Source organism: Zalophus californianus, chromosome 3, assembly GCF_009762305.2.
Source record: "Zalophus californianus isolate mZalCal1 chromosome 3, mZalCal1.pri.v2, whole genome shotgun sequence".
In the NCBI taxonomy this organism is placed as follows: Eukaryota; Metazoa; Chordata; class Mammalia; order Carnivora; family Otariidae; genus Zalophus; species Zalophus californianus.
In genome coordinates this window covers 143,573,811-143,590,045 of record NC_045597.1, presented here as the reverse complement: position 1 = coordinate 143,590,045, position 16,235 = coordinate 143,573,811, and the positions used below count along the sequence as shown (strand labels likewise).

The 16,235-nt window shown below is 37.6% G+C and overlaps 1 long non-coding RNA gene across 1 annotated transcript in view; it reads right to left on the bottom strand.

The window, feature by feature from the left end:
* Nucleotides 1-16,235, bottom strand: part of LOC113919818 — a 281,270-nt gene that overhangs the window by 235,588 nt on the left and 29,447 nt on the right. The gene's annotated exons all lie outside the window — the stretch shown is intronic.

Genomic DNA, 16,235 nt, shown 5'->3' with positions numbered 1-16,235 from the left:
CCTAGAAACATCGCCAAAGGCAAGGGAAGCAAGGGCAAAAATGAACTACTGGGACTTCATCAAGATAAAAAGCTTTTGCACAGCAAAGGAAACAGTCAACAAAACCAAAAGACAACCGACAGAATGGGAGAAGATTTTGCAAATGACATATCAGATAAAGGGCTATAAAGAACTTCTCAAACTCAACACCCAAAGAACAAATAATCCAATCAAGAAATGGGCAGAAGACATGAACAGACATTTCTGCAAAGAAGACATCCAAATGGCCAACAGACACATGAAAAAGTGCTCAACATCGCTCGGCATCAGGGAAATCCAAATCAAAAACCTCAATGAGATACCACCTCACACCAGTTAGAATGGCTAAAATTAACACGTTAGGAAATGACAGATGTTGGTGAGGATGCAGAGAAAGGGGAGCCCTCCTACACTGTTGGTGGGAATGCAAGCTGGTGTAGCCACTCTGGAAAACAGTATGGAGCTTCCTCAAAAAGTTGAAAATAGAGCTACCATACAACCCAGCAATTGCACTACTGGGTATTTACCCCAAAGATACAAATGTAGGGATCCGAAGGGGTACATGCACCCTGATGTTTATAGCAGCACTGTCCACAATAGCCAAACTATGGAAAGAGCCAAGATGTCCATCAACAGATGAATGGATAAAGAAGATGTGGTATATATATACAATGGAAAGTTATGCAGCCATCAAAAAAAAAACCAAAAAACAAAAAACAAAATCTTGCCATTTGCAACAACGTGTATAGATCGAGAGGGTACTACGCTAAGTGAAATAAGTCAATCAGAGAAAGACATGTATCAAATGATCTCACTGATATAAGGAATTCTTAATCTCAGGAAACAAACTTGAGGGTTGCTGGAGTGGTAGGGGGTGGGAGGGATGGGGTGGCTGGGTGATAGACACTGGGGAGGGTATGTGCTATGGTGAGTGCTGTAAATTGTGTAAGACTGATGAATCACAGACCTGTACCTCTGAAACAAATAATACATTATATGTTTTAAAAAAGAGAGAGAGAGAGAGAGAGAAGATAGTAGGAAGGGAACAATGAAGGGGCGGAATCAGAGGGGGAGACAAATCATGAGAGACTATGGACTCTGAGAAACAAACTGAGGGTTCTAGAGGGGAGGGGGGTGGGGGGATGGATTAGCCTGGTGATGGGTATTAAAGAGGGCATGTAATGCATGGAGCACTGGGTGTTATACGCAAACAATGAATCATGGAACACTACATTAAAAACTAATGATGTAAGGTATGGTGATTAACATAATATAACAAAACAAAATTTTTTAAAAAAGCAGTAAAAACGAATGTTTGTATAAAAGTCAAGATACACACACAAAAGAAGGATATAAAATATAATTAACATATACGTAAAATGTGGAGAGGAGAGAAAAAAGAATGGATTGAAACGTGAACAATCATCAACTTAACCTGGACTGCTATATGCAGAAGAGGTTATATACAAAACTAATAGTAACCATATATCAAAAACCACTAATAAACATGCAGAGTAAGAGAAAGAAATCCAAATATTGCACTAAAAAAATCAGCAAAACATGAAGACAGAAAAACAAAGGATCAGAGAAAATCTCCAGAATCAACCACAAAACAAGTAATAAAATGGCAATATACACGTCTATCAATAATTACTTTGAATTTAAATGGACTAAACACTCCAAAGGTGTCAGAATGGATAAAAAAACAAGACCCATCTATATGCTGCTTACAAGAGACTCATTTTAGATCTAAAGACACCTGCAGATTGAAAGCAAGGGAATGGGGATGCCTGAGTGGCTCAGTTGTTAAGTGTCTGCCTTTGGCTCAGGTCATGATCCTAGAGTCCTGGGATTGGGCCCTGCACTGGGCTCCCTGCTCAGCCAGGGGCCTGCTTCTCCCTCTCCCGGTCCCCCTGCTTGTGTTCCCTCTCTAGCTGTCTCTTTCTCTGTGTCAAATAAATAAAATCTTTAAAAAAATTGAAATTAAAAAAAAATGCGAGGGAATGGAGAAACAATTATCATGCAAATGGATGTCTAAAGAAAACCAGAGTAGCAATACTCTGGACAAACTAGACTTTAAAACAAAGACTAACAAGAAACAAGAAGGGCACTATGTAATCATAAAGGGGACAATCCAACAAGAAGATCTAACAATTGTAAATATTTATGCACCCAAACATGCAACATGGGAGCACCCCAAATACATAAAACAATTAATAACAAATATAAATAAACTAGTTGATACTAATACGATAACCATAGGGGACATCAACATCAATGGACAGATCATCTAAAGAGAAAATAAACAAGAAAACAATGGTCTTGAGTGACACATTGGACCAGATGGATTTAACAGATATATTTGGAACATTCCATCCTAAAACACCAGAATACACATTCTTTTCAAGCGCACAAGGAACATTCTCCAGAATAAATCACATATTAGAACACAAAACAGGCCTCAACAAATAAAAAAGGACTGAAGTCATACCATGCACATCTTCTGACCACAATGCTAAGAAATTCGAAGTTAACCACAAGAAAAGATCTGGAAAAGCCACAAGTACATGGAGGTTAAACAATATGCTACTAAACAATGAATGGGTCAACCAGGAAATCACAGAAGAAATAAAATAATACATGGAAACAAATGAAAATGAAAACACAACAGTCTACAACCTTTGGGATGTAGCAAAAGCAGTTCTAAGAGGGAAGTATATAGCAATACAGGCCTACCTCAAGAAACAAGAAAAATCTCAAATACTCTTACTCTGAAAACCGTGAAACACTGATGAATGAAACTGAAGACGACACAAAGAAGTGGAAAGACATTCCATGCTCATGGGATTGGAAGAATAAATATTTTTTAAAATGTTTATACTACCCAAAGCAACCTACACATTTAATGCAATCTCTATCAAAATACCAATAGCATTTTTCACAGAACTAGAACAAACAATTCTAAAATTTGTATAGAATCACAAAAGACCCTGAATAGCCAAAGCAATCTTGAAAAAGAAAAGCAAAGCTGGAGGCATCACGATTCCAGACTCAAGTTATATTACAGAGCTGTAGTCGTCAAGGCGGTATGGCACTGGCACAAAAATAGACACATAGATCAACAGAACAGAATAGGAAACTCAGAAATAAACACCCAAATACATGGTCAGTGAATCTTTGACAAAGCAGGAAAGAATACCCATGGGAAAAAGTCTCTTCAACAGATGGTGCTGGGAAAACTGGAGAGCAACATGCAAAAGAATGAAACTGGACCATTTCTTACACCACACACAAAAATGAATTTAAAATGGATTAAAGACTTAAATATGAGACCTGAAACTATAAAAATCCTGGAAGAGAAGAGAATGCAAGCAGTAACTTTTTTTAAAAAGATTTATTTATTCATTTGAGAGAAAGAGAGTGAGAGAGAGAGTATGATTGGGGTGAGGGGCAGCAGGAGAAGCAGACTCCCCACTGAGCGGGGAGCCCAACATGGGGCTCAATCCTGGGACTCTGTGATCATGACCTGAGCCCAAGGCAGACACTCAACCAACGGAGCCTCCCAGGAGCCCCAGCAGTAACTTCTTTGACATCAGCTATAGCAACTTCTTTCCAGATACATCTCCTAAGGCAAGGGAAACAAAATCAAAAATAAACTATTGGGACTATATCAAAACAAAAAGCTTATGCACAGCCAGGGAAAAACATCAACAAAACTAAAAGACAACATACAGAATGAGAGAAGATATTTGCAAATGACTTATCTGATAAAGGGTTAATATCCAAACATATAAAGAACTTATAAAATAATACCCCAAAAACAATCCAATTAAAAAATGAGAAGACATGGAGCGCTTGGGTGGCTCAGTCGGTTGAGTGACTGCCTTCAGCTCAGGTCATGATCCTGGAGTCCCGGGATCGAATCCCGCATTGGGCTGCCTGCTCAGCGGGGAGTCTGCTTCTCCCTCTGACCCTCCCCTCTCTCATGTGCTCTCTCTCTCTCTCTCTCATTCTTTCTCTCAAATAAATAAAATCTTTTTAAAAAAATGAGAAGACATGAATAGACATTTTTCCAAAGAAGACATACAGATGGCCAACAGACACATGAAATGATGCTCAACATCACTTACCATCAGGGAAATGCAAATCAAAACTACCATGAGCTATCACCTCACACCTATCAGAATGGTGACAATCAACAACACAAGAAACAATAGGTGTTGGTGAGGATGTGGAGAAAGGGGAACACTTTTGCACTACTGGTGGGAATGCAAACTGGTGTAGCCACTCTGAAAAATGGTATGGAGTTTCCTCAAAAAGTTAAAAATAGAGCTAGCCTATGATCCAGCAATTGCACTACTAGGTATTAGTAATGCACTAATTCAAAAGGGATACATGCACCCCAATGTTTATCATAGCATTATCTATAATAGCTAAATTACGGAAATAGCCCAAATGTCCATCAATTAATGCAGGGATAAAGAAGGTATGGTACACACACACACACACACACACACACACACACACACACACACACAGGAATATTATTCAGCCATAAAAAAGAATGAAATTTTGCTATTTGCAATGACATGGATGGAGCTAGAGAGTGTTATCATAAACGAAATAAGTTAGTCACAGAAAGACAAATACCATATGGTTTCACTCATATGTGGAGTTTAAGTAACAAAGCAAATGAGCAAAGCGGGGGAGAGGGGAAGAGAGAAAGAGGCAAACCAGGAAACAGACTCTGAACTGTAGAGAACAAATTGATGGTTACCAGAAGGGAGGTGGATGGGGGCATGTGTTAAATAGGTAATGGAGGAAAGGAATATACCAGTGATGAGCACAGGGTGATGAATCGAAGTGTTGAATCACTATATTGTACACCTGAAACTCATATTACACTTTAGGTTAACTGGAAATTAAACAAAAACCTTAAAAAATCAAAAATGGGCAAAGAACTTGAAAAAATAAAGAATTCCAAGGTAACTGAATAATATCAGGATTATATTTCATTTGCCTATAAACAAATACGATTTACACATGGATGTTCATGTCATGATAATTTTGAACATCATATCATTATGAGATGTAAAGCACTATATTCTGAGAACCTCTTCTGCAACCTCTGAACTAGAGGAGCCCTGTTACTTCTGAGAGGAAAATGAATTTTCTCTGCAAAGGTCCAGGTGCAGTTTTTTTTTTTTTTTTTAATCTTTTAATGTACAATGGTGGCATAAATTCTGGCCAATGAACATGTCCCAGACTGATATTAAACTCTGCTCACTCCAGAATTCAAGCCTGAGTGGACATATTAGGGATCTGTAGGAACCCTCCCTCCTAGCCTGAGGGACTAAGAATCTTCTCAGTAAACAGTCAAAGAGAAAAGACAGAAGAGCTATACATGTTTTGTTTAAAAACAGTAGGTCAGTTTCAGAGGAGTGACATTTCAAAGTATAGCATTCATTTAACAATCATTTGCTGACCCCTATTTGGTGTCATATGTCATGAAAGATGCCAGACATGCAAAGGTAAATAGGACCCATTTCTGCCCTAAGAAATTCATAGTCCCGGGTATTGGGAAGGTTAAATGTGTCATATCATCACACTTTTTGTGGGGGTTAGAGGCAAGCCAAGTATGCTGTGAGAGCACTAGGAGGAGCGACTCCCCAACACTGGGGCAGTCAAGTATGCTTTCCTATAGGAAGTCACCTCTGATCTGAATCAAGAGTTATCCAGGCAAAAATAAGTAGGAAGAGCAACTCCAGCAGAGGAAACAAAATGTGGCAGAAAGAAAAGATAATAGTTTCTACCATGGGATTGTCCTCTGTGCTGGGGCCATCAATTCACATAAGAGGTTAATAATCAGAAAAAATATGATCAGTAAAAAGTAAAGAGAACTGCTTCTCAGAAATCTCCATGGGTTATCAAGAACACAAGGTGTCAACTACATCAGTACCAATTGTTTCTGCAGCAACAAAAACACAATGCCCTGAATATCCTTGAGGGATTAATGGGTATCAATAGTTATCTTACTGTTTTTGGTTGCCATTAATAACAAGTATGTAAAGAATTTGGCCTTGCCCAAAGAGAAGGGTTGTCCTTTGGTAGGTAATCTTGGATTCTGGGAGTCCATTTCTCCTGATAGGAGTGTCTTTGTTTACCTTGGGACTTCAGATCATGCGGGATGGTCTAACAAAGTGATTTAGGGTGGGAAAGGGCCATACTCAACAGTATTTAGGGTTGGGGGATGACCATGTCTGAGCAACCAACAATGCAATCTAGGGAAGAGGGGGCTTTTGATCATGCCCAGATGGGCTGGAGACTAGAGATTGAGATCAACCACATGGCCATCAATCATGGCCTCATGATGGAGCCCACAGTAGATACTCTGAACACCAAGGCTCAGGTGGGCTTCCCTGATTTGCAATACTCTCTGTATACGGTCACACACTGAGAGCAAGAGAGTAAGGCATCCTGACTCCAGAGGCAGAGAATAGAAGCTCTGCGTTTGGTGCTTCTTCTAGATTCTGCCCTATGTGCTGCTTCCTTTGGCTGATTTTAATCTGTATCTTTCCCTCCCTTACATAAGATATAACCATAATAGTTTTCAGAGAGTTCTTGGTGCTCTTCTGGTAAGTTATCAAAGCTGAGGGAAACCCCTAAATTTGTAGTTGGTATCAGAAGTGAGGGTAGTCTCTTGTGAGAACTCTTTTCTCTAACTCATATTGGGCCAAAATTCTCACAAAGGATAAGAGTTATAGCAAGCCAGAGAAAGAGAAAAGAAAATCAGACACCATGTATATGGAGAGTAAATGAAACATCCACTGAGGACTTCCAAGTAATTTGGGAAAAAAGTGACGAGGGCTAAAATTCCCTGTGAGTAGGTGAGGGTGTGGCTGGAACTTACTTTTAAAACTACTGTTATGACTGTATTTTAACCATTTATCTAGTCCAGTCTGAGAAATACAGGGTGCATATTATTGTGAGCATTCTATTTCCTGTCATGGCCAAGTAAGCTCCTCTCAGGTAAACCTTTCATTAGATAAAACTACAAAAATCTGCATAAACAAAAAATAAAACCACTTGAAGACTCCGGAGAGTGAACAAAAATAAGATGATAATGAAAAGGATTCAACGCTCAGATGAAGGAAACGGCATGATATGCTTCCTATGTTTTTAACAGGGTTTTTTTTTTTTTTTAACCTAACCCAAATGCAGGCTGCTGTGAGGGGCACATATATGGGATGGTTAGAATTCAGATAGAAAGCCACAATCTTATGATTTAAACCACAGGACAAAATTTAGGACAATTACAACTGCTGGAAGGTGGGGCTGGATTAAGAGAGAAAGCCCTCATTTCATATAGGGGAACTATAATTCAAATGACTGCCAACATCTTAGCAGAAACTCTAGGGGCTAGGAACACTGACATCCTTCATCCTTCATGAGATGAAGGGAAAATAATTGGTTACCCTAGAATTCTACATCTAGTGAAAATATCTTTCAAGAACGGAGGCAAAAGGGGTGCCTGGGTGGCTCAGTTAGTTAAGCGTCCACCCCACGTCTTCGGGCACCCTGCTCAGTGGGGAGCCTGCTTCTCCCTCTCCCTCTGCTGCTCCCCCAGCTTGTGCTCTCTCGCCCTCTCTCTCTTCAAATAAATAAATAAATTCTTTTTTTAAAAAAATGAAGACAAGATATATACAGGGGGATGCGTGCCAATGAATGCCATGTAAGTACAGAATTATTTGCTGTTTTATCCCTGCTTGATTCCCACAGAAAATGTTTCTGACCTTGTCTCAAAAACTGGAGATTTAGAACTGTTTACTTAAAGCATCATCTATTCTCCACTCAGTATTGTAAGGTTTACCTGCTGGTTTACCCATTATGTCAACATGTTTATAGACTTTATGGGATTGGGGTGAGGGGCAGCAGGAGAAGCAGATTTTTATATCTTTTTAGTATCTGCCATGGTTATGCCATTGCCTTTATGAATGTGAAACACGTCACTACCCTCAGCTGTGTTCTAATATACCACCAGCCAGAAAGCTGACAACACCTCCCCTTAAAGAGTAGGGCAAGAAAGGGCTTAGGATTTCTTCAATATTTTGAGAGCCTTGTGCAGAAAGATATCAGAATGGTGTTTACAGCAATGTTAAAAAAAATTAAGCTGTTTGGCACTCAGATGTAAACACAGAGCTTTAAATTTATATCAAGTGTTTTGAATTTCTTTGACAAAATAATCATGTAAATACAGCATATTTAGATAAAATGATATCCTAAATAATCCAGATGTCCTAGACAAGTTCAGTATGGTGATAAAAATCAATATAAACATTGCTATATCCATTTTTTCTTTTCCTTTCCTAGTATACCAAATTAAAAATTTTTTGAGAAATCTGATACAGGGACATTTTTGTTTTCTCTTTGTACAAATATTAATCCTTTATGAAACAAAAATACTAAGTGTTGTTTATGCTTGGAATATTTGCTAAGACTCCTGAAGACTATTTTCCTTTCTTAAACATCTGGTGGTCAAACCAGAAACGCTAACCAACTTCCAAGTTTGAGAAGCAAAGTAAGCAGAAATCTTTTCACAATGATGCTTGTTTCTGTTTCGGGGAATCTCCACTAGCATTTCTGGTGGGAGTTCTGACTGCAGGATTGAGAAAGCGACATGGAGAATTCTGTTAACTGCAAAGGGCTCAGCCAAATACTGTTTGGGGAGTTTTGACTTTGTGGCTTGGTTTTTTTTCTACATCAACCTTCTCGTGTTACATTCACTAGTCTTAACCCTGATGTGAACTCTGTAAAACTGAAGAGTCATTTGAAATCAGCATTTTCCCACCATGTAAGAATTCTGTAATCAACAAACCACACACTACAATTGATGTGTTTGCAAAGTTTCCCCTCCTATTGGTCATTTTCATCTTTGTAAGTCTCACTGCCCTGACTTATTCAAGAAATAGCCGCTTACTACTTGTTTGAGAACATCAAAATATTTTTTCCTATTTTAGAATTTTTAAAGCCATGCTCTGTTTTTGAAACTCGAGTTATATATTACAAAGAAGTTCAATGTGATCACTGGAATCGAAACAATGTAAGTAAATATAGTAACAGGTAAAAGCCGCTTCTTGCTGCTCTGATCTACCTCCTCCCTCCTTTTCTGCTTTGCCAGACAATGTATTTTATGTTTACCCAATACCAGCTACCCCAGTAAGTCTTCCATATACATTCCTTACCTTATACAATTCTAAGACGGTATTACTTTTCCCATTTAAAGTTAAAAAAAACTAAGACTTAGAGAAATAAAGCACATTTAGGTTGTATAGCTAGTAAGGGCAAACCTAAGATCTGAAACATTCCATTACTTAGACTACACTGCTCCCCTATTGTCTTTTAATAGAGTGAGGTAATATAGAACATTCAAATTATGTGTATATAGCTCATAAACTATATAACTATGTATGTTTACACAATTATAATTATACATTATAATCATACATTAGAAGTATATAATTATATGTATAATATACTCCTATAACATATACAATAACATAATGTATATGTTATACTGTGAATCATATTAGGTAAATATTAGAAATTATGTAAAATTAGAGATTATATATTTAATTAGAAATTATATAAAATATATTTAATCCAATACATATATTATATATGCAATACTTATATAATTACAGCATCTGAGTTCTAAAAAATTTATATATTTGTAATAATTTGAAAGTATCAAGTCTTGAGAATCAAGGTGTTCTATAGATAGAACTGAACTGGAGTCAGTACATTTTAGTCCTATCTCATACTTTGAAAACATCCTTGTACCAGATCTGTATAGCTTCTCAAATCATGATTGCTTCTCCACACAAGTCCATCTGACTAATGATGGCCCTGTTAATTATGCCACTCTGGAAGAATTAGGACTGTTTCAGCCAATAGTAGATGTGGCAATAATTTTTGTTAAAGAAGCTTATATTAATTACAAAGAAAAGTTAGAAAAAGATTTTATTTATAAGACTAGTCATTTTCTTGATGAAAATGTTAAGCTATGGTTTGGTAACATAGAAACACAATAACCTGCTGGCAAATGTATTGCTAATTTTTTGTTGTCCACAGAGATCTAACAGTATCATCCAGAAGAGTATACAGCAAATAATATGTATCCGCTCTGATTAATTGCTTCCTGTGCTGTACTGGTTGTTAAGTATTTTTAATAGTAACCCTGGTTGCATAATATATACAGCTCGAATTTCCTGTGCTTGTGTGGTACAGATAAAGTTTTAATAAATGGCCCTAACACTCCTATTTTAGGCATTTGGTTTAGAAATAACAGCATATATTTTCTTTGTGGCCCCTTTAATTCATTTTTGATCTACATCAGTTTAATATGGGGCTGAATAAACTTGTGTCTGCCCAGATAAAAGTACACAGTCTAATGAAACAGAGTAAATAAGGGAGACTGAAGGCTATTTTTTTATTCAAGAACTTTTTATTTCAAAGGACTAAGATCAGCTTTAAAAAGCCCATTTGGTTTTTAATAGGCATGCACCAGCTTGGATATCCACATAGATGCTTTGATAAATAGGCTTCCATTTTCTGTGACAGCAAAAAAAGACTTTAAATGTAAATTTGACAATTTGAAACTTTTATTGGATAAGCTGATGCTTGGTTTTGGTTTTGTATTTTTAAGCTGAGATCTTAACTTGCCAGAAATGAGCTCATTTTTCTTATCTTTACCATTTCATAATAGTATAGTAAATATAGCAATGATTTCAAATGGAAATGTTGTTTTCTACTTTGCTTTTTGCTGGAGCAGGATTTCACTGGACATGAAAGAAGTGATCCAGGCAGAGTATAAAGGAAGTAAAACTAATGAGCTCTAGTATTAAAAAAAAAAAAAAAAAAAAAAAAGTGTGAAGCCAAGTTAGAAGAGGGTGAGAAAAATGTATATAAAATAAATACAAGGGCAGGCATGAGAAGATATGCAGGCATTAGTTTACTAATAGGTGTGAATATAACTTAAAATGCTTGCAGAAAAAAGTGTAAAACGGGGTGTAAAATAAATTAAGTGCATGTTTACAGCTGTGATTCCTAAAAAAAACTCTTGCCAACCAGACTAAGAATCATGGGGACTTAAAGATACTGCCTACTCAGAAATAGTGTAATTTCCATACTGATACTAAGTAATAGTAGTCTTTGAAAGGCTATACACATCCACATTGGGTTACTGACTAAGAGCAGCCTGGGGTTTCCAGCCGGGGAGTTTAGATATCCCAGAACTCTGCTCTGTTTGACTTACAGTTGAACCACAAAGAATCACACTATGCATTTCATTCCCAAGAGATAGGAAGTATGTCTGAATGGGAAGACACAACTTAATTTATAACCTGGAAGGAGTGTGGGACATAGAATTTTAAATCATGAGTAAATACTTGAAATTTTTGAGTACTTTCTTTTCTTTAGATTTGCCTCGTTTTAAAGTAAGCCATGGTTAGATAAATTTTAGGTGCTTGCCTTTGAGGTTCTTTTCTACCATGTTAATTGAAACATTTCTGATATATGTTCTTGGTAAAATAAAGATCAGGGATTTGAAATCGGAAAAGTGGGTTTAGTTCTGGCCAAACTCTAACAAATCATTTGCTTTACCTGAACCTAAGTGTCTTGGGGCTAATAACATTTCTCAAAAGTGCTGAATAAGTCAGCCAAATGATAATCACTAATTTAAAAAAAAATTAACATATTTTCTAAAAGATTTATTTATTTTAGAAAGAGAGAGTGCATGTGTGAGCAGGGGTAGGGGTAGGAGGAGAAAGACAAAATCCTGAAGCAGACTCCCCGCTGAGCACAGAGGGGCTTGATCCCAGGACCCTGAGATCATGACCTGAGCCGAAATCAAAAGTCAGCAGCTTAACCCACTGAGCCACCCAGGTGACCCAATAATTACTATTAAAAAAAAGAGAGAGAGAGAGAGCGTAGGCACTAGGCTTGATGCTTTACTATTGTAATTCATTTAACCCTCATAATTCCCAAGGAAATGGTTCTTCGGATTTCACTTTTCTGATGAGAAATGAAAGCATAAAGAGGTAACTAATCAGCCTCAGCTCACACAGGTGGTGGGTGTGGGAGCCACAAATTAAACCCAAGCCTGTGTTATTTCAAAGACCATGCTCTTTTCACTACGCTGCCTTACCTACCTAAAGGATAGGACTGCATTTTGTAAATTAAGGACTTTATTAAATGTTATTACAGTTGAATACAAGGATTAGTGATTAAAATTATTTATCACCTAATGTAATCAACAAACCCTTTGCTTCATCTTCATGCTCATATTTCATCCATTTGAGCATGCTGTGATAATACATTGTAACAATTTCTTCTTTCCACTTTCTATCCTGGTTGACATGTAACAGAAAGCTCAGGAAGAAATCTGTGACAGATATTTCCTTTCCCTTTTGGGCCCATAGTCAGTCTATATTCCCCAGCCTCCAGTTCAGTTACAGTGGGCAATGTATTTAAAGTTCCAGATGATGAGCTTTGGGCAGAAGTAATGCACAGAGCTTCCTGGGCTGGCCCACAACACCTTCCATTTTTCTTTCTTCCCTTACCAGCTGTTCCAATGCCAGAAATCCAGAGAGGATTCCGAAGCCCTTGGGGAGGGTGGAACCACTAGACAAAAGGAATTATGTCCTTAAATAACTACATGAACTAGAGCTCCTACTCTCCCCAACCATGCCATCCACACTGCGCCAGAACTTGAGCAATAAACCTTTGCTGTATGAAGCCACTCGGATCTGGGAGTAATTCGTTAGTCTGCCCAGACTCATACAAGAATATACCTAAGAAATGGTTTCTTAAACCGAACCTGTGGCCCATTTAGCTCAGGCACCTGCCTCGCCTTTGCACAGGGGTGCGTTACATAAGAATAATGTAGTAATAACAGCAGCAGCTACCATTCTATAAAGTACTTGCTATGTGCTCAGCTTATATTTAGGTGGTAAATACAAGCCACTAACCTCAGCTTTACATGTATTATTTCATTAAATCCTCACCCTATCATGTAGGCACTATTCATTATTTTCACTTTCCAAGAAAAAGAAGATTCTAATTTAGTTTAGGTAACTTGCTCAAACTCTAATACAATTCATTCCGACTCCCAAACTGCAAGCCTATATGCGTTGTACAGGAAGGTTCTGTTGGCCTGGATTCCTTAAAGTCTAACCACAATGTATCATTATAAGTTTACCTCAACATCTAAGCAATGTCTCAATTGTCTCAATTTGGACCACCAACATTTGGACCATTCCAACATTTACTAATTTCTTTATGTCTTCAAGTTTCTTGGAGCTATAAGAAGTGACCCCTCATTCTCCGCAATTCATTGGTTTTCTTGATGCAAACTTCCAAAATGTAACTAATAATACAGGTTTCAAAATTCCATTTTTAAAATGCCTTCATAAAAATATTTTGGTTGGCTTCAAAGTGCTTTTCTAATAACTCCCATGATTTCCTTCTTGGTCATGAAAGAATGTTGAGTCGATTTTGACCAACAACAACAACAAAAATCATCTGCAAGATGTCCATTAGTTCAGAAATCAAGTTCTAATTATTCTCCATAAGGAGAGCCTAACACTTGTCTGTATCAAAATTATTGACCATATTCTGCTCACTCTCAGAGCCTGCAGTTTTTTTCTTCTCTCGGATTTTACTGGCCAGAAAAGACTGTATCATATATAAATTTGAACATTTCACTCTGCCTTCTTTGTGCTAGCACTCAATAAAACAACATCACCATCACTAATCTATAATGGACATTAGTGGTAGTGCTTTACCTATGTGGTAAAATAACTGCTTATCCTCAATCATTTCTTTCTTTTTTAAAGCCAGTCACCAACCACTGACAAAATAGCTTCTCCAACACGTGTAGAAGATTTTATGCCAGCACAAAACCAGAGGAATGATGGGGAGAAATAAAGAGAGTTGGGGAATATTTTGGTATTACCATTGAAATGGGTCATGAGAAAACTGCAGAACTTTAGATGTTTATCTCATGTAATTTAAGGCTTCTGTAAATTGGTTTGTTCATAATGAAAAACACTGTTAGTAATAAGATTTATACTTGCTCTTAGGCAATTACTTATTTTTTTTTTGGCCATAGGATAGCTTACAATTCTTATGGTCAGTAAAAAAAAGTTTATCTTAGACTCTTCTACCTTAATTTTACCACTCTGTACATTTATCCTTTCTAGCTCTTCAATATGAATGTTAGAAATATAAATGACAGGGGTGTCTGGGTGGCTCAGTCGGTTGAGTGTCTGACTCTTGGTTTCAACTCAGGTCATGATCTCAGGGTCATGAGATCGAGTCCTCTGTCAGACTGAGCGTGGAGTCTGCTTGAGATTCTCTCTCTCCCCCTCCCCCTACTTGCACTATCTCTAAAATAAATAAATAAAATCTTTTTTAAAAAGAAACATAAATGACATCTGATAAAGAGTAAAAACTGGACTACCAAATCAATGAAATTAGTGACCTCTAAGTAAGTTCCCCAAATCAAGATTTAGCCTCTGAGGGAGCCATTCTCCAGGAATAATTGTTAAGCCTTTTCACCCACGTGGTCCCCACGGAGCACAGAGTCCATTTTTCCCCGATTGTAGGTAAAGGCTGGGAGGAAAGTCTCATTACTTTCCTCCCCACCCCATGCTCCATAAGCTTCTCTATCCACAGAGAAGAGCAAAATCATCATGCAAAAAGGACAGGGCCAATTTTAGACTCTTCCCTTAATTTTCTGAAGATCTTCTATGAGGAGCTTCTAGATTGTCCTAGAAAATAAGAGTTCTCTCTGTTTTACACATCATTTCACTCAATTCCATCCTCAACAGAGACAGCAGGATAACCTGACATGTAAGTTGCAGGTTTAAAACTCAAATGCTTTTCCCCTTCCCCTTCAGAATAAAGTCCCAGCATTTTCACATAGCTACCATGCTCTTCTGCAGTCTACTCCCGGCCTACCACTCCAGTCTTCCCACCGCAGACTGCATCAACAATACAGAACTAACAAGAGATGGTCTGTCCCTTCCAGGCCTTGGTTTATAGGTCGTTCACCCTCCACGGTGCCTAACTCCTCACAGTCAGACAACGCAACGTCACCTCCCCAGGAATCCCTCCCTGAAACTAAACTCCCCCACCCTGCTGCATGTGCCTACACTTTCTCTCCCTTGGGCGTTGTAATAACCTGGGCTTAACACCATCACCGCCTTTGCCATGTTACATTTTAATTATTTGTGTATGGATCTGTCTTCAACACTGCACCGTGATCTGGAGGGCAGAGACTTTGTCTTCTATTTTTAAATCTCAATGTCTTAGCAGATGTTCTAGCACATAGCAATTGATATTTCACAAATGAAAAAAACTAAATGAATTCATAGTAAGCTCATCTGAACCATCCAAATTCAAGTTCTGGCTCAACTCCACTAATAGGCATGTCTGTGGATGCTGCTGCCTTGAATCTGGTCTCACAGCTTTCCTTTTCACTAAGCGCCTCTTTTAACCTGTGGGGGGTTGTTTTTCGTTTTGGTTTTGGTTTTTAATTGTCTATTATTCTGCTTCTTTGAGGTTTTGTTTTTGGGTGGGTCAGGTTTTTGTTTTTTGTGGGGTGTTTTTGTTTTTGTTTTTGTTTTTGTTTGTATTTTGTTCTTGTACCTTATCAAACATTGTCCAGGGTTTTTTTCTCATTTTTTCCCTAAGTTCTCATATAGTATTATGTGGTTAGTTGATAATGGAGTAGAGTGGCTGGCAAAAATTATACCACAACTTAGGTTTTTTTAAAAAGAGTTGTCCTTAAATAGTTGTCAATGATATGATGTTTTGATAACTGTGATTTAACCAACTTAAAATTATTTCAAAGCATGTGCATCCACACCCATTTTGACTGCCTATAGATTCAAAATCAGTATCAGTTTACAAATTAGCTTTATTGATTATTGGTTTCAGATTGTTAGTCCATGGGTGTTTCAAATTTCTGCATTCTTAAAGCTGAGGGTTTCATCAACTTCCCCTCCTCAACCTCAAATTTTCATAACAAATTTTGCTGCAATTAAGGCATATAGACAAATACACCTAAGGGCAGAACATTTTGATTGTTTATAATGCAGTGGAGTAAAAAGGTACTTGATTTGGTGATTAAATTAAAGCCAAATATGGCTTCT